At 41.3% G+C, this 21,532-nt stretch overlaps 1 protein-coding gene across 9 annotated transcripts in view; it reads left to right on the forward strand.

Annotated features, from left to right (window-relative positions):
- The first annotated feature begins 21,276 nt into the window (after positions 1-21,276).
- Positions 21,277-21,532, forward strand: part of LOC140717248 (uncharacterized) — a 108,305-nt gene continuing 108,049 nt past the window's right edge. For 7 of the 9 annotated variants that reach the window (XR_012096499.1, XR_012096501.1, XR_012096500.1 and 4 more), the window contains exon 1: positions 21,368-21,494. The gene's annotated coding sequence lies outside the window, so the exon portion shown is untranslated. Of the gene's footprint in view, positions 21,495-21,532 lie in introns of all 9 variants that reach the window. The other 2 variants (XM_073030613.1, XM_073030614.1) reach the window with 2 other exon arrangements.

The following is a 21,532-nucleotide window of genomic DNA, read 5'->3' on the forward strand; positions in this document are numbered from 1 at the left end:
CAACCTTGCACCCGGGTTAGTTGGACAGACATCTGAATTCCTCTGCCTCTGCCTCTCCTCTCCGAATTGTTCACTCCAATCAGCACGCCTCCAGTCAGTAAGGTTCTTGAGGACATTGAGGACCTCTCTACCTTTCCTTGAAATACTGTTATGGCATCCTTAATAATTTCCGGAGTGTGCAGGTGGAGTCGGTATTGTTTGCATATTATCAAAAAGCACTTTCACTGTTCCGGCTTTTAAGTCCATAGTGTTTTTATGACAGTCCAGCAAATACTGGCAAAGTTACATCAGACAAGAAATAATCCAATATAGTGTGTTTATTCAGGAACAGAAACAGAGCTGTCTATGGAAGATGGGTTCCTTAATTGATCTCAGTAAATAAAAAGCAAACCAAAAGCAGTTCAATGAAAATAAACTAATACGCAAGAGTGATGAGTTCAGAAGAGAAAGCTCTTCGGAGCTAATCTCATAGGCTCTGAAATTATGCCACAGGACAATACTGTTTGAACACCTAACATATCATTTTGATGTTCTTTGCTAATCTATTAGTAAAGAAGATGACCTATTTCATTTTTAAATGCGGTTTCTACACACTGTGCTAGTATCTCACGGTCTAATTTCAACCTCATTGTTTCCTTTTGAAGAATTGACATCTGAAATCAAAGCCATTAGGTATAATGTAGCAAGACTTCTAAAAGATCCTTTGATAAAGGAGGTATGAAAGACTTTCATCTTTGAAATTTCCCCCGAATCTGAAATAGTTCCAGTGAATTAGAAGGTAATAAATGCAACAACACTATTCAAGGAAGGAGACACAGAGAAAATGGGAAGCTGCTGGCTCTTTAACCAGCTATGAGCCATCAAATATATACCTGAATCCATTACTTAGTGTCATAGAACCATAGTGTACAGTGCAGAAACGAGCTCTTCACCTATCTAGTTCATGTTGAACTATTACTCTGCCTAGTTCCATTGACCTGCATCCAGATCACAGCCTTTCATACCTCTCCCTTCCCTCTACCTATCCAAGTTTCTCTTAAACGTTGAAATCAAACTCGCATCCATCACTTCCACTGACAGCTCGTTCCACACTCTTACCACCCTCTGAGTGAAGAAGTTCACCCTCATGTTCCGCTTAAACATTTCAGCTTTCACCCTTAATCCATGACCTCTAGTTCTAGTCTCAGAATCAGAATCAGGTTTATTATCACCAGAATGTAATGTGAAATCTGTTAACTTAGCAGCAGCAGGTCAATGTAATACATAATATAGAAGAGAAAAACAACAAATAAAATAAAAATAATAATACTACTAATAATAAATAAGTAAATCAATTACATTATACGTAGATTGAATAGATTAAAAAATGTGCAAAAAACAGAAATACCGAATATTAAAATAAGTGAGGTAGTGTCCAAGGGTGCAGTATACATTTAGGAATCAGATGGCAGAGGGGAAGAAGCTGTTCCTGATTCGCTGAGTGTGTGCCTTCAGGTTTCTGTACCTCTTATCTGATGGTAACAGTGAGAAAAGGGCATGTCCTTGGTGTTGGAGGTCCTTAATAATGGATGCTGCCTTTCTGAGACACCGCTCCCTGAAGATGACCTGGGTACTTTATAGGCTAGTACCCAAGATGGAGCTGACTAAATTTACAACCCTCTGCAGCTTCTTTCAGTCCTCTGCAGTAGGCGCACACCCCCCCCCCCGCCCCCCCCACCATACCAGACAGTGATGCAGCCTGTCAGAATGCTGTCCATGGTACATCTATAGAAGTTTTTGAGAGTACTTGTGGACATTCCAAATCTCTTCAAACTCCTAATGAAGTTTAGCCGCTGTCTTGCCTTCTTTATAACTACATCGATATGTTAGGACCAGGTTAGATCCTCAGAGATCTTGACACCCAGGAACCAGGATGCTCACTCTCTCCACTTCTGATCCCTCTATGAGAATTGGTATGTGTCGCTTCATCTTATCCTTCCTGAAGTCCACAATCAGCTCTTTCATCTTACTGACATCGAGTGTCAGGTTGTTGCTAGTTGGCATATCTCACTCCTGTATGCCCTCTCGTCACCACCTGAGATTCTACATCCGAGACTCGCCAACCTCAGTGAAAAAAGCCTTCACTTACACTTTCTATATCCTTCATAATTTTGTATACCTCTATCAAATCACCCCTCATTCTCCTGGGCTCCAGGGAAAGAAGTCCTAAAGTATTTAATGAAAAGCTAAATATAAATACCATGTAGAGTAAATTTGTTTTTATGAAGCTGAAATTATTTTTGATAAATCTACAGAGGTTTTGTTTAATTATACATTAGTACAAAATAAAGGGAGTCTGGCAAATCTTTGAATTTCCGATATTTCTGTAGGGCATTTAATTGTGTAATGCAAGGTCATTACACAAAATAATGGATCACGGATTGCAATGTGCTAGCAAGGATAAAGAACTGAAGAAAGGATATAAAGCAAAACATGGCATTAAACAGAGAGTTCAAAAGCTGTGAGATAATGTTAAAGTTATATAAGACCTTAGTTAGACCCCACTTGGAGTACCGTGTCCAGTTCTGGTCACCTCACTACAGGAAGGATGTGGATACTATGGAGAGAGTGCAGAGGAGATTTACAAGGATGTTGCCTGGATTGGAGAGTATACCTTATGAGAGTAGGTTGAATGACCTTGGTCTTTTCTCCTTGGAGTGATGGAGGATGAGGGGTGACCTGATAAAGGTGTATAAGATGATGAGAGGCATTGACCGTGTGGATAGCCGGAGGGTTTTTCCCAGGGCTTAAATGGCTAACGCGAGGGGGCATAGTTTTAAGGTGCTTGGAAGTAGTACAAGGGGGATGTCAGAAGTAAGTTTTTTACACAGAGTGGTGGGTGCTTGGAATGCTCTGCCAGCGAAGGTTGTGGAGGTGGATTCAACAGGGCCTTTTAGGAGACTCTTAGATAGGTACATGGAGCTTAGAGAAATAGAGGGCTATGTGGTAGGGAAATCCTAGGCAGCTTCTAGAGAAGGTTACATGGTCAGCACAGCATTGTGGGCTGAAGGGCCTGTAATGTGCTGTATGTTCTATGACCTAACTTGCAATAAGCAAAAAGGTAGGCCAGTAATATGTCAGCATTTATTACAATGGGGTTGGACACCACGACTAAACATGTCTAGCTGCAAATTAATAGACTTTGGTGAGATCACATCTGAGTATATAAATCTATGTCAAGTAGTGCCATATAATGAACAGCACCATCTCAGCCATCTCTCATATGCACAGATGTTACATGAATTAAATATCAAGTGCTGTGTAATTGATACTATCAATTCAATGTCATCGGTTTCACAGACTTTATAGTCTCTAGAGCAGGGGTTCCCAGCCTGGGGTCCTCAGACTCCTTGGTATTGGTCTATATGGCATAAAACAGATTCAGAACCCCTGCTCTAACTTTATAAGAAGTGCTCAAAGTTCCATTTGAATGATTACTGGGATGTTCGGCAGTTCCTCATCAACTGGGAAGGATTCGGACCCAAGGAACAGTGCTGGGATCCCGAAGGGGACATCTTGGATCTGGCTCTCATCCGTGATTACAATCATTGCCTCTCCGAGCAGCCAAGGCCGTCAGGAGTCGGCCATAGGGGAGGGGGGGTCCTGTTACAACATGCACCCAACTATGCCAGCTTCTGGGGTTTGGACACTCTAACTCTCCGGAATATGGATAGCTGTCCCTTTAAAGATTCAGGGCCATCCCGTTAATTGGCAATCATGTTTTGGGTGCCAAGAATTGAGTATTTAAAGAGCACCTGAACTGAGGTGCGGTGCTCAATCGTAAGCCCGACTAGTGATATCATCTAGTGTTTGTTTTGTGCTCAGTTCTCGATCCACTTTGATACAGTGTCTTGACCCTACCCTCAGATATCCAGCATCTAGGTCCAAACCATCCTCGTCAAGGGCTCTTGTCACAGTCTCGAAGGATGGGAACTAAGGAAGAAGATTAAAACTGCAGCTCAGAATGAAAATATTGGGCAATACTAGCATGTAGAGCTTCATGTGGCTGCAGGTATAGGGTGAAGTAATGTTAAGGAAGGAAGGAGTAGAACTTACCTCGTGGTCACTGATGAGCAGCAGATGCTATGGTTTTGAAGGAGTTTGAGATTATTTACATTGGAACTAAAGCTGCAGGCAAGGGAGGTGTTAGAAGAATTGAAGTGAAAGACAGCATAGGAATGGGTCTGAATATTGGTCACTATGAGGCAAGAGCCAAAAGAAGCAATATTGTAGAACTAGAGACTGCCGCTTGCAGAGTGGGTAGCACTGGGAGAGGGTGACAGAGTCCGGAGCCAAAACGTAGAATCAAGTTAGTTCCATAAGCAGGAATGAAATTGTTTTTGAAAGATTTGGAAGTGTTGGTTGACTTGACCAACCGAACAAGCTGGATAGGAGATAGGGCAATCTTTACCAATTAACAGAGGACCATTTATTCTAATAGTGAATTATTGGCAAAAAGCTAGGGCTTGCAGAAGGATTATTTGTGGTAATACAAACCTGTGGAGTCTGATCTGTTTATTTATTTAGTCTTGAGGGATCACAGAGGAAAAAAAACACCAATAGTTTTCATTATGAATGTGGTAAGCATTCCACTGTAGACCTTGTGCTGAAAACATGTATGCAGTTTCATAAGGCCAGGAATGCCAAGATTTTGACTCAGCAACAAAGCACACCCATCTGTGTCCAAGTCAGCATATTGTGTTACCTGGAAGGAAACTTGGTGTCCAATAACACTGCACTTTGAATTACATGTTAAGGTAACATGGGAAAATTACTTTTTCCCTCCGTTCCCCTCAACTTCTATTCCCACTGGCCTTTTACCTCTTCTCACCTGCCTATCACTTCCCCCTGGGTCTCCTCTTCCTTTCTTTTCTCCTATGGTCCACTCTCATCTCCTATCAGATTCCTTCTTCTCCAGCCCTTTACCTTTCTCACCAACTTGGCTTCAGCTATCACCTTCTAGCCTGTCCTCCTTCCCTTCCCCCCACCTTTTTATTCTGATGTCTTCTCCCTTCCACTTCAGTCCTGATGAAGGGTCTCAGCCTGAAACATCCATTGTTCATTCATTCCCATTCTGCCTGAGCTGCTGAGTTCCTCCAACATTTTGTGCGTGTTGTATAGGAAAGTTATTTATTTTATTTTGAGATACAGCACAGAATAGGCTCTTCCAGTCCACCAAGGCACCCCACCCAGCAACCCATTGATTTTAACCCTAGCGAAACAATTTACGATGACCAATTAACCTACTAACTGGTATACCTTTGGACTGTGGGTGGAAACTGGAGCATCAGGACAGAACCCATGCAGTTCACAGGAAGGATATACAAACTTTCTCACAGAAGGCACCAGAACTGAATTCCAAACTCCAACACCCCAGCTGTAATAGCATTACGCTAACCACTATGCAATGTTTTACTTCATGAGTATGTACAGACAGGAAAACAAACGGTGCAGTGCACTATTTCATGGTCAACAATAATACTGACAGGCAATTATGGACTGAGGTCACTTGGTCACGGAGCCTGTCTTTCAAACTCAATATTCAGTGTTGCCACTGTGGATACTTCCAGGAGTGCAGACGCAACCATACAAGGAGTGATCCAGGTTCTGGAGGGGAGGATAAAGAAGGCGCAATGAGGTCAATTGGACAAAGAGCATGTACCGCCAAGGGGTGGAGATTACAGGCAAGGAACTGCAAGCTACCTGTGCAATAAATTCCCGATAACTCTGCCCTGCGATCTACTATCAGACATAGAGATTCCTCTCCTTATTTGGTAAGTTGATCTAGTTAACATAATCTTTACATCCTTGTTATAGAACCTGCCTAAGATACTGAAGAGCTGGGTTATGGAGTGTAGGTTTGATGCACTCTGGATCAAGGTTTCTTTGAGGGGGTTTTGCTGTTGCTGGCATGGTGGAGGGGTGGGGGGGTCAGTACTTCTGCTGATTGAAGTGGGGGGAGGATCGATGCTCCTGCTGTTGCTTGTGCGAAGGAGGAGGAGGGGGCCTACGGGGCTTTGATGTTTCTATTATTCATTCTATAGGGTTTCTTGTTCCGTGAATGTCTGTGAAGAATAAGAATTTTGTGTTGTATACTGGATACATTCTCTGATATTAAAATGAACCTTTGAACCTTTATTCCCATAAATAACATAAATATTGCTAAAAATTCAATCATGTTTAATACACATCAACTATTATTAAATAAACTATTAAAGGGTCAATATACACACAATATTTCGTGTTACATTTTGTCTGGTTCATTCTGCCAAATGGCTAGAGGATAACCACTGACAGTACATCACAAAACATCAGTTCAATATAAAGGCTGCAGGTAATATTCATAAACTCCAACAGCAAAGCTTAAGTGCTTTGATTGTCAGCTATAACCCAAGGCTGATAATTACTAGACAGCTGGAATTTATTCTGTATTCTGCATACATAAGTTTATTTTCACTAGAATATTGGCTTGATAATACACTTGCTGTGAGATGGAACCTCACTGGACATTGAGTCATTCCACCTTTACATATCAGTTTATATAATTGAAGCATGAGTCATATCAGACAATGGTACTACAGTCATGCAGGGTAAAACCCCACTCTAGTAGAAATCAAGGATACAAAGGGACTGCAGTATGAATCACATGGTCCAACAGGACTGCAGTATGAATCACATGATATAATAAGATTACATGGTGTGTGGTGCTCCCAACACTGTGCTAAAAGGGTATATTGAGAATAAACCCAGCAGCTCAAAACCTGGGCATCAATGGCAGCACTAGAATTGTGCTCCATCAAAATCTATAACCACTTTGCCTAGCTTATCCTTCGTCGCTTCAACACCATTAAGCCAAGGGGCTAAAGCTGCTTCAATGTGACGTGCAGAAGCAGCACTTGACACCCTGCCACTTCCCTCCATGAACGTTAACAAAAGTTTAAAGAGCTAAAAGGATGAGGAAGTTCATGATGAACATCCTCATTGTTAGCAATGCAGCAGTGCAGAAGGAGGGCTGCGGGTCCTACAGCCATCATCAGACAGAAATACTGAGTTGACGATTCAATTCGGCCCTCTCCTTCCCACCACCGGAAAAGTCAGCCTTCAGCCAATTAGATTAAAGATTAAAGATTGTATCCTGATGAAGGGTCTCGGCCTGAACCGTCAGCTGTTTACTCTTTTGCATAGATGCTGCCTGACCTGCTGAGTTCCTCCAGCATTTCGTCTGGGTTAAATTCAAAAGCACAAGCAGGTGTAGGAGGGCATTCAGCTCTCAAGTCTACTCTGTCATTTTGTAACACGGTGACTGATCTAATTACTGTTCACTCCCCATACTCCTTAACTTCCTTGTAGAATCATAGAGTCATAGAACACTAGTATAGAAACAGGCCATTTGGCCCATCTAGTCCATGCTGTACTATTATTCATCCTAGTCTCATCAACCAGTGCCTGGACCACACAGCGCCCCATACTCCTCCCATCCATGTACCTATCCAAATTTCTCTTAAATTTTTAAATCAAACTTGCATCCACCACTTCCGCTGGCAGCTCGTTTCACACTTGCACCACCCTATGAGGGAAGAAGTTCCCCTTAAACATTTTATCTTTCATACTTAATCCATGACTTCAAGTCCTAGTCTCATGCAACCTCAGTGGAAAAAGCCTGTTTGCGTTTACCCTATCTATACCCCTCACAGTTATGTATACCTCAATCAAATCTCCCCTCATTCTCCTACGCTCTAGAGAATAAAATCTGAACCTATTCAGTCTTTCCCTATAACTCAAGACCTCAAGTCTTGTAAATTTCCTCTGCACTCTCCTAAACTTTTTGATATATTTACTGTAAGTAGGTGACCAGGACTGCACAAAATACTCCAAATTAATCCTCACCACTGTCTTATACAACTTCAACATAACATACCCAACTCCTGAAGGCCAATGTGCCAGAACCTCTCTTTACAATCCTATCTACCTATGATGCCACCTTCAAAGAATTATGGATCTGTATTCCCAGTTTGCATCGATAGGCATTTGTAGTTCAAATGTCTTATCAGTCTCTGCCTTGAATGTGCCAGCTCTCTGGGATAGATGATTCACATCACTCTGAAAGAAGGAATTTCTCTTCATCTTGGGTGATAGTTAAAAGAAAAACATATGGATGCACTGGATATCATGAAGGGCAAGGAATCTGATGATCATACTGCTGAAGACTTGTACTCCAGAATTAGCTGCTCACCAAGCTGTTCCAGTGCAGCGTCCACACTGGTACTGCCTGACAAAGCAACAAATCCTCAAAGATGATCCATCCAGAAAAAGCTGGACAAATACACTCCAATCAATTACCACTCATCAGCCTACTCTCAATCACTACGAGTGATGGAAGGGGTTGGTGACAGTACTATCAAGCAGCGCTTACTCACCAGTAAACTGCTTGTGCACTGAAGAGCAAAAAATAAACCTGACACATATATCAAAAATTCTAGAATTATTTTGCAGCCAAGTCATTGGGTATATTTAAACCAGACTTGATTGGTTCTTGATTAGTAAGGGCATCAAAGGTTACAGGGAGAAGGCAGAGAATGGGGTTGACAGGAATATTAATCAGCCACGATCAAAGAGTAGAACAAACTCAATGAGTCAAATGGGTGAATTGTGCTCCTATGTCTTATGGTCTTATGGTCTTAGTCATCAGGTGAACAGCATCCATGGTGAGCGAAACAGTTGTGTCAAGCATTTTACATCACAGCAATTCTAATGAAACGTCATCAACTTGAAACATTGACTCTTCTCCTCCCTACATTGATGTTACCTGCTGAGTGTGTTTTTATACCTACTCACTGATTCTCACTTGAGTTTTGCTAGAGCCACTTGGCTCCAGATCACATTATAATCTTGGTCCAACAAAGAACAGAAGAGTTGAATTCTGGACAGTTAACTCAAAGAATCAGGGTGTCAGAATAAATAGGTCATTTTCAGATCAATAACATGTGGGTATCACTGAGTATAACGTCGGGGCTTCAAAGGACAGTTTTAATTACAGCTTCTACCCACTGTTACGTCTATTAAATAGTACAACAAGTTGGACTCTTGACCTCACAATCTACCTTATTATGAGCTTGCATCTTATTATTTACCTGCACTGCACTTTCTCTGCAGCTGTTATATTTTATTGTGTTCTGTTGTTGTTTTACCGTGCTCTGTCTCTATGCACTGTAGTGTGTAGGCCTCCGTTAGTCTCGTGAGACCATGGATTCCATGCTGCAAGTCTCCTGCCTCCACGCCACCGATGTTGTCCAAGGAAAGGGCATTAGGACCCATACAGCTTGGCACCGGTGTCCTCGCAGAGCAATGTGTGGTTAAGTGCCTTGCTCAAGAGGCAAGGCAAGTGCCTTGCCTCAGCCAAGTCTCGAACTAGTGACCTTCAGATCACTAGACAAACACAACCACTTGGCCTATGCACTGTAGAGTGATGTGATCCATATGAACAGCAAGACAAGCTTTTCACTGTATCTTACTACCTGTGACAATAACAAACCAATATTCATAATTAATATCTGGTAAATAAATATCATGGAATTCTCAATATATAAAATATAAAAAGTTGGCATAAAGATTCAGCAAGTAATTAGGACAACATATAAGATATTGGTCTTTATTGCATAGTATAAATGTAGGGAAGTCTTTTTGTGACTTTACAGAGGACTGGTGAAGCCATTGTGTAATTTTCAGAGAATTATAGAGATACATTACAGAAGTAGGCCCTTTGGCCCACCATGTTCATGTTGATTACCAAACACCTATTTGACACTAATCCTACATTAATACCATTTTTCATTCTCCACACACTCTCTTCAACTCTCCCAGATTCTACCACTCACCTGGATACCAGTGGCACTTTACAGTAGTCAATTCATCTCCCAATCAGCATGCTTTTGGGAAGTGGGAGGAAACTCAAGCACTAGAGGGAAATCCACTCAGTCATAAGGAGAGACCATCAGACGTAGGAGTAGAATTAGATCATTCAGCCCATTGAGTCAGCTCTGCCATTCAATCATGGCTGATTAATGAGTATGCAAACTTCACACAGGTAGATTTTGGCCTTAATGTTTATGAAATGAACTCTTTTATCAAAACTAATGCAGAGGGGACTCACTAAGAATATTTTATATGAAAATAGATTGAGCAGATTAGACCTATTTTCATTGGAGTTTAGAAGAATCAGTGGAGACCTTATTGACACATAAGATATTGAGGGGACCGATAGAAGTGGGTGCAAAGAAGTTGTTTTCTTTAGTCGGGGCAAGTAACGGGCATAGTTTCACAATGGTGGATCACTTACTTAAAACAGAGATGAGGAGAAAATCCTTCGCTCAGTGTCATGTGAGTCTTTGAAATCCAGGGAACTAGGCATGTTCAAGCCAGAGATGACTGACATTTGAACTTCAAGAAAATCAAGGAGTATGGGGAGTGAGCAGTAAAGTGCTGTTGAAGCCCACATCAAATCAGTCACAGTGTTATTGGAAGTCTGAGTGGGCTTGAGAGCTGGCTGGACTACTCTTGCTGCTGCTTCTCATGTTCTTTTGAGCTACAAGAGCCAGGCCTTGGCATTAAAGCAAAATCTGACTGGATGTGACGACAAGGAGATTTAACAAAATCGAAGCTAATGGAAATCAAGGGAAAAAATTCCACAGTGGATGTTGGTAAGATTGTTAGGTATCATTCATCTAGGCCCCAATATATTGTTACAGGACAGTATCTACATTATCAATAACCTAAGACCATAAGATCATAAGACATAAGAGCAGAATTAGGCCATTTGGCCTATCGAGTCTGCTCTGCCATTTCATCATAGCTGAAACAATTTTCCTCTCAGCCCCAATCTCCTGCTGTCTCCCCATATCCCTTTATGACCTGACCATTCAATCTTTGCCTTAAATATACATTATCACTTAGCATCCACAGGGGCCTGTGGCAATGAATTCTGCAGATTCACCAATCTCTGGCTAAAGAAATTCCTCCTCATTTCCGTTCTAAAAGGATGCCCCTCTATTCTGAAGCTATGTCCTCTGGTCTTAGACTCTCCCACCATAGGAAACATCCTTTCCACATTCACCCTATCAAGGCCTTTCACCATTCAATAAATTTCAACTAGGTCACCCCCTCATTCTTCTGAATTCTAGTGAATACAGGCCCAGTGCCATCAAATGCTCATCATATGACAAGCGATTCAATCCTGGAATCATTTTTGTGAACCTCCTCTGAACCCTCTCCAATTTCAGCACATCCTTTCTAAGACTTCTATCAGAAAATCAACTTTAACTGAGTCATTGTAATCAGCTTTTCTCACAACCCCTCAGAAATTAGCTGTCGATGCTTACAATCAACAAAATCTAAACAGTATTAGGACTTAGAAGGACATTAGCCAAGAATATTCACACCAAATAATTGCCAGGCAGTGATCAATTTGCAATAAAATAAGGTCATATCACCTCCGATTGACATTCAAGGTCATTGTCATCTTCAAATGCACCATCAACCTTTTGACTAGAAATTTATGTCAATCACCCGGATAATTGTAACCACAACTGCAGATCAGGAGCTGGGTATTCTGTGATGGATGTCACATTGCCTGATTTCAAAGTTCTGAGTTCAAAGTAAATTTATAATCAAAGATTGTATACAGTATGTTACCATATACAGTACTAACTTGAGATTCACTTTACAGGGGAAAATAAAGAAATACATTAGAATTTATGAAAAATGATACATGAACAAAGATGGACAAACAACCAGTGTGCACATAAAAAAATCCTAAAGCCTCTGCAAGATACACAATAGATGTGATGAAATATTCTCCATGATTGACACCCCAACATCATTTGAGAAGCTCAATATATTAAGCACAAAGTTGTAGACTGCTTGATCAGCACTGCCTTAAACCTTCTGTGGTGAAATACATATACCTGTCTGGACATGCCCCCCCCCCCCCCCCTACTAACTGCTCCTGTGGCTCCTCCCACTGACCGTGGCTCCTCCCACGGACCCCGGTATAAAGGCGATTGGAGACACAGCCCCGGCCTCAGTCTCCAGGATGTGGTGTGGTGGTCAATTGCTGCTTGTTCTTTTTTCCAGCCAATAAAAGCCTATATCTCGCCTCACGTCTCCCAGAGTTATTGATGGTGCATCACCTTCCCCAAGGATCATAATCTTGTCGTGATGGAAAGACTTGCAATCCCAAGAGCAATGCCGTCTGGAGTTCAACCATCTGGCACTTATTTCCAGGTAGGGGAAGCTTCTAGACCAAGAGTGATCCAACCAAGACCTCAACGGTGGAGCAGGTAGAAGATGATGACATATCACAACAAACAGCAGCTGTGAAAGGAGAAACTGAACAGTCAAAAGACCCAAGCACTAACCACAACCATCACTTACTCTTGCCCATACTGCACCAGAATATGTGGATCCCAAATCAGCCTCTACAGCCACCTGAGGACCCAGTAATAGGCAACCCCTTAGGAGAACATCATACTCGACTCAAGTGATCACACTACTACTTTAATCATTCAGTCCATCTATGATTGAAGTATCATTGCTGCAATCTGTGAAATATTTTCCTTATAGAACCTTCTGCACAACCTACAAATTCTACCACCTTGAAGAAAAAAATGTTAGCGGGAGAGTGGAAATATCACCACCTTCAAGTTTACCTTGAAGTCAAATGCCATCCTGAAACATTCATTTTCATAAATGGATCAGAATGTTGTAACACTATGGTAGCATAATCATGACTAGAATGCAATAGCTCAAGAATGTGGCTCAGCATCAGCTTCTCAAAATCAATGGAGAGCAACAATATCTGTTGGCTTTGACAGCAGCACCCATATATATAAATGAATAAAATAGACAGCACTGTAAATCACATGATCATACAGTTCTACAGTAGGAATGATACGGTAAAATAATAACACAGAATGAATCAAAAAATACAAATGCCTTTATACAATAGCACAATATCTCTCATGTGACATAATGGAACTTGCCATTTTCTTTTGAAATCCAAAAAAAACTTTTATCTGCTAGCCTCTGGAGTACTAGATACTGCAATAGAGAAATGACCATTGAATGGGCTCATGGAGTTCGCAGTTGTACATTGCCAAATTTGAACATTGGACAAACATAGTAGGCCCAATAGTTGTCTCCAAAGTTATGACAAGGACTGCAAGCCACTTACTTCCTGCCCATTATGCCACTAGTGCTTAGGGCAGCAATGAAGGTCCTCCAATTCTGTCTGTCCTGCACACAGACATAATTCTTCATTGCTGTTTCCATAACATTTTGTTTTGACCGGTCAGGGTTGTTAGCCCTGAGCTGAGCCCCCAAACCTGGAGGAGTAGTGGACCTCTCTTAGTTCAGTGTCTACCCTTTGACCTTTTGGCATGGGCAACCCTACCAAGAATCAAAGCACAAGGCCCTGACTCCAGCCAACATAGCTCTCTGGGTCACTGAAGCATGGAAGCCTCCCAACCCTACAACAAGGTTGTGGTCCTCTTAGAGGAATTCAAGCCAGATCTTTGAGTAATGAAGCCAGAGGCACAAAGTATGCTCCAGCTGCCCTTTAATTTGTTCTGTCAATCCAAACTCTATTCATGAGAAGTCATCAGCAAGGAATGTTTTATATGTTATATGCCAACACAGATGCCTTGTGCAGGAAGGCACAGAGTCGACTGTACTTCCTTAGAAGGTTGGCGTCATTCAATGTCTGCAGTGAGATGCTGATGATGTTCTATAGGTCAGTTGTTGAGAGCGCCCTCTTCTTTGTGGTGGCGTGTTGGGGAGGAAGCATTAAGAAGAAGGACGCCTCACGTCTTAATAAGCTGATAAGGAAGGCGGGCTCTGTCGTGGGCAAAGTACTGGAGAGTTTAACATCGGTAGCTGAGCGAAGGGCGCTGAGTAGGCTACGGTCAATTATGGAAAACCCTGAACATCCTCTACATAGCACCATCCAGAGACAGAGAAGCAGTTTCAGCGACAGGTTACTGTCGATGCAATGCTCCTCAGACAGGATGAAGAGGTCAATACTCCCCAATGCCATTAGGCTTTACAATTCAACTGCCAGGACTTAAGAACTTTTTTAAAGCTATTATTAATGCTTTTTGAGTTAGTGTTTTAGATGCATATCATATTATTACTGAGTTAAGTATTGTATGTAATGAGTTTTTTGCTATAACAAGTGTATGGGACATTGGAAAAATGTTGAATTTCCCCATGGGGATGAATAAAGTATCTATCTATCTATCTATCTATCTATTTGCACACAGGACCCCAGTCCACAGAGTTATCAATGGAACTCCACCTCAGTGATCTCTGATGATAATCCACTTCAAGAAACAGTTAAAAAATATGAGGAAAATTTACAGAAGTCAATACAAGACCTTGAGAACATTACTCAAAAGCACGTGCTCCCTACTTATTTTGAAATAATGAAGGAGCTGGGAAAAGGCAGTTTAAGAGAAGATAAAAAGACTTGCATTTACTCATAGATGACACCATCTCAGAAATCCAATAGCTTATTTAAGAGGCACTTAGACAGGGAATGGAGGGATATAGGCCACATGCCAGCAGATAGGATTAGTTTAGATTGGCTTCATGGTCAGCACCGATACAGTGGGACTGAAGGACATGCTCCTGCGCTACACTGTTCTAGGTTCTGTGTGCACTAGTGCCAATATAGGAAATGGTCTGCACACAGCAACCTCTAAAATCTGCTATTTTATGGCTCTGCAAAATACTCCTGAATTTTCTCATAAAGTCATAGAGTCATATTCTTCAATCCATGCAGACCATTGATTTCCCACCCACATTAATCCCATTTGCCAGCACTTGCTCCATCGTCCTCCATGTCTGGGCTTAGTCCTACTTGTCAAAATAGAGCAGAACTTACCATCACCCAGGTCATGCCCTCTTCTCATTATTACCATCAGGAAGGAGGTACAGAAGCCCGAAGACACACACTCAATGATTCAGGAACAACTTCTTTCCCTCAGCCGTCTGATTTCTGAATGGGCATCGAACCCATGAACACAACCTCACTGCCTTTTTATTTCTATTTTTGCACTACTTATTTAATTTAACCATTTTATATATATTTACACACACACTGTATTCACAGTTTTTTCTATTATTATGTATTGCATTGTACTGCTGCCGCAAAGTCAACGAATTTCATGACATATGCCAGTGATATTAAACGTGATTCTGATTCTGATTCTGAAGTAAATTATGCTCTCAAAAAGATAGCCAGGTTAAGAGTTTCACACGATGGTTGTGTGAAAATAGATCCCATGGGTGGACAAGATTGAGCCTCACTTTAATGGTGCTGCATGAATATATATTTTCCCTTCAAGCCTGTCACATCATTCAATGATATCATGTCTGATCTGTCCCAGGCCTTAACTATGCCCATATGTAATGTGGAAGCAGGTTCACGGGTTTGATGAGTGAGACAGAAGGCACTGACTATGAATAAGTATGTGAATCATTTAGTTCCAAACAGTTAAAAGTTCAATCAAACATCTAAGTCCCCAAGTTACTCAAAACTAAATATTCAACAAACAGATACTTAGCTAAGAGTGCAGGCACCTACTAAGTCCAGAGCATACCTTCCCAATGGTTCTGTGAAGCGTGCCCTGAGGAAGAAGGAAAGAGAGTAAGCCTCCTGCACGTGCTACTCTGACACCACTGAGGTGCTTGAAAAACAAAAATTGGTGCTGTGGCACATAAGCCAAATAATGGGAAAGAGCAGTCGCAACTTTTAAATGGGCCAAACAATGTCAGACATGGCGGAAGCGGCTTTCGACCAGCAAATAAGCCAACATCCCACAATCGCTCAGTCTTTCAAGTATGTATCTACCTCTATTTTACACAGTTCCAGTCATCTGGCCTCCACAGTCCTGTGAGAGGGATATTCACCATCATCTGCAAAAAGACATTTCTATGTAATCAAGTTCTAAATCACTTCTTTTCTTATTATTCCTTACTGTAAATCCCTTTGTTTAAGCTGCTCCTATTGGTACCCTGTCATGCCAATTAAGAACTTTACAGATTTCAATAAGATCCACTCTCATTCTTCAGAGCTCCGAAGAATACAGACCCAACTTGTTTAGCGTCTCTTGATAAGACAATCCTCTTAACCCAGGAATTAGTCTGGTGAATCTCTTTTGGACTGCCTCCAGCGTTACTATATCCTTTCTTGGTAATGGGAGACAAAACTGTGCACAGTACTCCAGGTGTGGCCTCACCAACACCCTGAACAAATGTCACAAAGCTTCCCTATGTCTAAGCTCTTTTGCAATACAGGCCCTTGCTTAACAACTTTCTTTACCAATTATAGGAAGACTCCCCTTGTCAGGCAAACATTCCATCTCAATACCATGCTAAAAAAAAGTATGTGAAATGCACACAATTCAAATATATGGCAGAAAGATATCTTAATCTACCTGCTTCTGGGATCCTCTCACACAATGAGTACTACCCACATTCCTTAATAGTGAGAAGTGAAATTAATCGGGATCTGCTGTAAAGACTCAAATGGCTCAAATGGCAAGCTTTCAGCTTTTGTAAATTGATCCAGAAGGCAAAATACTACAAATGTTGAAAATCCAAAATAAAATGAAAATTATTAGAAACTCCCAAAAGATCAGGCTGCATCTATGGGAGGACTTAGAGAGTTAATCTCAAGCTTTAGCTAGAGTTAGAAGAAATACAAGAGGTAAGATAAAGAAAGAGCAACTGTGTAGGTCTGTGGTAAAATGGAAGGCAGAAGAGATTTAATTACAGAAGATATAAAAGCTGTCGTAATTATCTACAGTTCTGGTTGATCACAGTACCCACCCATAAGGAATTCACTTCCCATTGTTAAGAGGCTGCTTGGTGCACATATAATTAAAATGTTTCTTTCTTATTATAAAAGCTATGATGATTGCCAATGTTTCTACTGTATATTATGGAAGTGAGATGTAACTTTGGGCAGGAAATGATCTCCTTCTCGAATCGTTGTTTTAAGGACTCTACAACAGTCTCAAAGTTCAGACCCTTTGTTAGTTTTTAGTCTCAAAAATAATTTAATGTAAAAATGGACAATAAGAAAAGATTAGTGAAAGGCTGGATAGATTTAAATGGTTAAGACTTACTTTTTATTTTTATTTATTTTTATTTTAGTTTTTTTAAATGTTATTCAGAATTACAGCACAGTAATAGGCCCTTCTGTTCCAAGAGGACCGCAACCTTGTCGTAGGATTTGGAGGCTTGCGTGTTTTAATCACTCTGAGAGATATGCTGCCTGGAGTCAGGGCCTTGTGCTTTGGCTCTTGGTAAGGTCTCCCATGCCAAACAGTTCAAAGGTGAGAGGCCAGACTAAGAGTGGTCCACCAGTCCTCCAGGTACGGGGGTTCAGGTCTAGGCTCACAACCCCTGACTAGTCAATAAATAATTGTTAAGGAAACAGCAATGAAGAATCCTTCCATACAGACTGAGATGGAGGACTGTCATTGCTGCCCTAAATGTCAAAGGCAAAACAGACAGTGAGTAAGTAACAGGCCATTCTGGCCAATGAGCCCTATCTGCCCAAATACACACACATGACCAATTCGGTCATTAATCTGTACGTCTTTAGAATGTAGGAGGAAACCAGAGCACCCAGAGGAAATCCATGTGGTGACAGGGAGAGCATACAGACTCAGATTCTTCAGTTCCCACTTCCCTGCTTGCATATAAAGTATTTCTAACTTGTTTCCAAATATCCAGCTGAAACCTTGCCCACCTGAGCTGCTAAATGTTGCTAGCACATTCTGTTTCCATTTTGTTGTAAGGTAATGATTACTTGCATTGCTGACATCCATAAGGTCATAGTCTATCGTAACACCAGTCGGAAAGAGCTGTTCAGTAAACCCTTTGAGCAACCTGAGTGAGACAAGAAGATGGGAAATATTCTGTTAAGCAGCTATGATTACTTTTAATGAACACTAAAGCTCATCCCTTTAAAGAGCAGAAATTAAAATTGATTCTCCATATGTTTCTTTCATTTACTACCCATGTATACCTGAGAAAAATGTTATTGATCTGGAACAAATTAAACTACTAGCTGCATCATTAATATAATTAGAGTTATTTTAGAGCCCATATATTGAAAATTAACAAGGTTTATGTCAGTCAGTTTCTTTTGGATGTGATTCTTTCTAATCATCAGGGTAACTGATGCTTGTGCTGAGAAATACTGTAGATCACTTTCCATTTCAGGCACTTGGTGCCAGCATCAAGCATTTCTATATCAGACTCACTAATAATAATAATGACTACTTTATTGATCCCCAGAGGGAAATTCTTTCTTTACGCAGCAACGTTTAAAAACACACTTAGCAGTGTGCAGACTTAACTAATAATAATGTACAGAATAATAAGATACATAATAATAATTTACCAATGTGAAATAATAAAGTATGATATAATAAAACAGAGACTATAGTACTCTGATGTGTGTTCTCCTGGCGCACAGAGATGAACAGTTGTATATGCTTATTGCATTTGATATGAAAGATTTTCTGTAATGATCCTTGTGACAGCAGAGCTGAATGAGTCTGTTTGAAAGGGTACTCCGCTGCTTATTCAGTAGGTCATGGAGAGGATGTTCCTGATTGTCCATAATGGATAACAGTTTGTTTAGTGACCTCCTCTCCACTACTAACTCAAAAGAGTCCGTGTTGTAGCCAAGGATGGATCCAGCCTTTTTGCATCACCAGCACCGATACAGCTCCCCCAACATAAAGTCGCAAAGACTGCACTCACTACAACAGACTGGTAAAATATCTCCAACATCCTGTTGCACACATTGAAAGTTCTCAGCTTCTTTAGAATATGCCTCAACGCAACTTCACAGCCGTACTTCCGACTACAGGAGCAGAGGTTTCTATTTCCCACACTACCGTTCTTTCCACTGGTAACAGATAATTACACTCAGTGGCCGCATTATTGAATTTGCCCATACGTTAATGCAACTATCTAATCAGCCAATCATGTGGCAGCAACTCAATGCATAAAAGCATGCAGACATGGTCAAGAGGTTCAGTTGTTGGTCAGACCAAACATCAGAATAGGGAAGAAATGTGATCTAAGTGACTTGCTGATCAAGTGGTGACAGATGGGGTGATTTAAGTTTCTCAGAAACTGCTGATCTCCTAGGATTTTCCACACACAACAGTCTCTAGAGTTTACAGAGAATGGTGTGAAAAACGTCCAGTAAGTGGCAGTACTGTGGGTGAAAGCACCTTGTTAATGAGATCAGATGAGAATGGCCAGACTGAGTCAAGCTGATAGGAAGGTGGCAGTAACTCAATAACTACATGTTATATCAGTGGTGCACAGAAGATGTGAATGGGCTACAGCTACAGAAGACCATGAACATACACTCAACGGCTACTTTACGAGGCACAGGCCAGCACACATTAGAAATGTTCACCACATTAGCCTCAACTGGATTGTGTTTCTGTCCCAGAAATACAGATCCATCGCACCACCTGATTTCATAAAATTGTTTTGGGATTAAGGAATGAAGCACATTCAATATAATAATCAATTCTATTTGCTCCTCAGATGAAGGATCTCAAACTGAAACTATCATGGTCCTGATCATTTATTCCCTAGTTTCCTTTAACTTCCTTCGATTATGCCACAGTTCCGACCATTAATTTCCCAATTGCTTCTAATTTTCTTTGATGATGGCATATCAGGACCTGCAGTGTAAGAACCCTAGCGTTACAACGACTAGTCGCCAGATTGTTGGGCTTTTTCCTGTGTTATAACTAACGTTTCCTGACCGCTTAGAGCCGTTTGTTCCAGTTTCAAGGTTTACCTATGAGACTCCGTCTCTCTGAGTCAAGGCTACGTGTCAAGGTTCCATATCAGGGCTTGATGTCAAGATCCCTCCTGTTTGCTATTCAGCATTTACGCCCATGTAAGCATCCAAACTCAATCTCCGTGCCTGTGTCCTGCATTTAGGTTCGCCTCATTTGCCACATTCCATTGCAACAGAAATGGTGATTGTTTATTCCTCTCCATAGATGCTGCCTGACCTGCTGAGTTCCTCCAGCATTTCATGTGTTTTGCGATGGAGTTCCAGCATCTGCAGATTTTCTTGTGCTTCTGGTGCTCCCTAGATTGATTTCTAAAGAGAAAATTTTGCATGCATGTATGGGGGAGGGGTGTGTGTGTGTGTGTCTCTCTCTAAGGGAGGGGGTGAATAGTTTTTTATAGACACTGCATATATAGGCCTGCTGAACATGGAACCATTGTTCCATGGCATTTCCATGGCATTGAGCATGTGTAGGGAAATGGACAATATGTGTTTGTTTATATGCACATATGTGTCTTGCATATTTACATGTATGAGTTTATGGATGTGACCTTGTGGAGGGATGTTTGTCACTATATGATATTTTAAGACCATAAGTTATAGGAGCAGAATTAGGCCTTTTGGCCCAATGAGAGTACTCCGCCATTTCATCATGGCTGATCCAATTTTCCTCTCAGCCGCAATCTCCTGCCTTCTCTCCCTATCCCTTGATGCCCCGGCCAGACAAGAATTGATCAACCTCTGCCTTAAATACACATAAAGACTTGGTCTCCACTGCTGTCTGTGGCAACCAATTCCACAGATTCACCACTCTCTGGCTAAAGAAATTCCTCCTCATCTCAGGTTCAAAAAAGACGCCCCTCTATTCTGAGGCTGCCTCTTCTGGTCTTAGACTCTCCCACAACAGGCAACATCCTCTTCACATCCACTCTATTGAGGCCTTTTAACATTCAATAGGTTTCAATGAATTATGTGATGTTTCATGTTTTATATGTCAATGATTTTCGGTGAATTAAAACCTCGTTTTAAAAGAGCATTCTTCTGTCTCTGCAAAGACAAGGGATCTAAGTTAATTAAGACAAGTTTATGCATTCTCTGAGATTCCCTCCCTCCAGAGCTGTTCTTCGAAGATAAGATAAATTTACCTTTCACAATCTAAGGTTAAGGTTTATTAAACTTTTCAGAAATCGGTTTCCTCTTTCTCTTCTCCCGAACCAAGAAAACAGAACAGGTTTCGTCGGTGTGTAGACATCATTAGCAGGCAAAACCCGGACCTCCCACCCGCCTTCTACCCGTCTCTGTTGTGGGAGTGCCCCCGAATGCGTTTTCCTCTCTGCTGGATGAGACGGAGGAGAAGGACGTTTGCAAGAGAAATGTTCAGCCCTCGTCCCCCCACCCCGACTGCCTGACGCGTAAATCGATGTGCGTGTTTGTTTTATTCCCATTATATTAACAAAAGTGATGCGAGCGAGGCTGATCGCCCGATCCGCAGTTACCGGATTTCTCTATCAACAACACCTAGAGGCAAGAGGGGGGAAATATACGGAGATTTAAAGTGAGCAGCGTGCAAAATCTTAACGTTCGGTTAAAAAC

Source organism: Hemitrygon akajei, chromosome 27 (genome assembly GCF_048418815.1).
Source record: "Hemitrygon akajei chromosome 27, sHemAka1.3, whole genome shotgun sequence".
NCBI lineage: Eukaryota > Metazoa > Chordata > Chondrichthyes > Myliobatiformes > Dasyatidae > Hemitrygon > Hemitrygon akajei.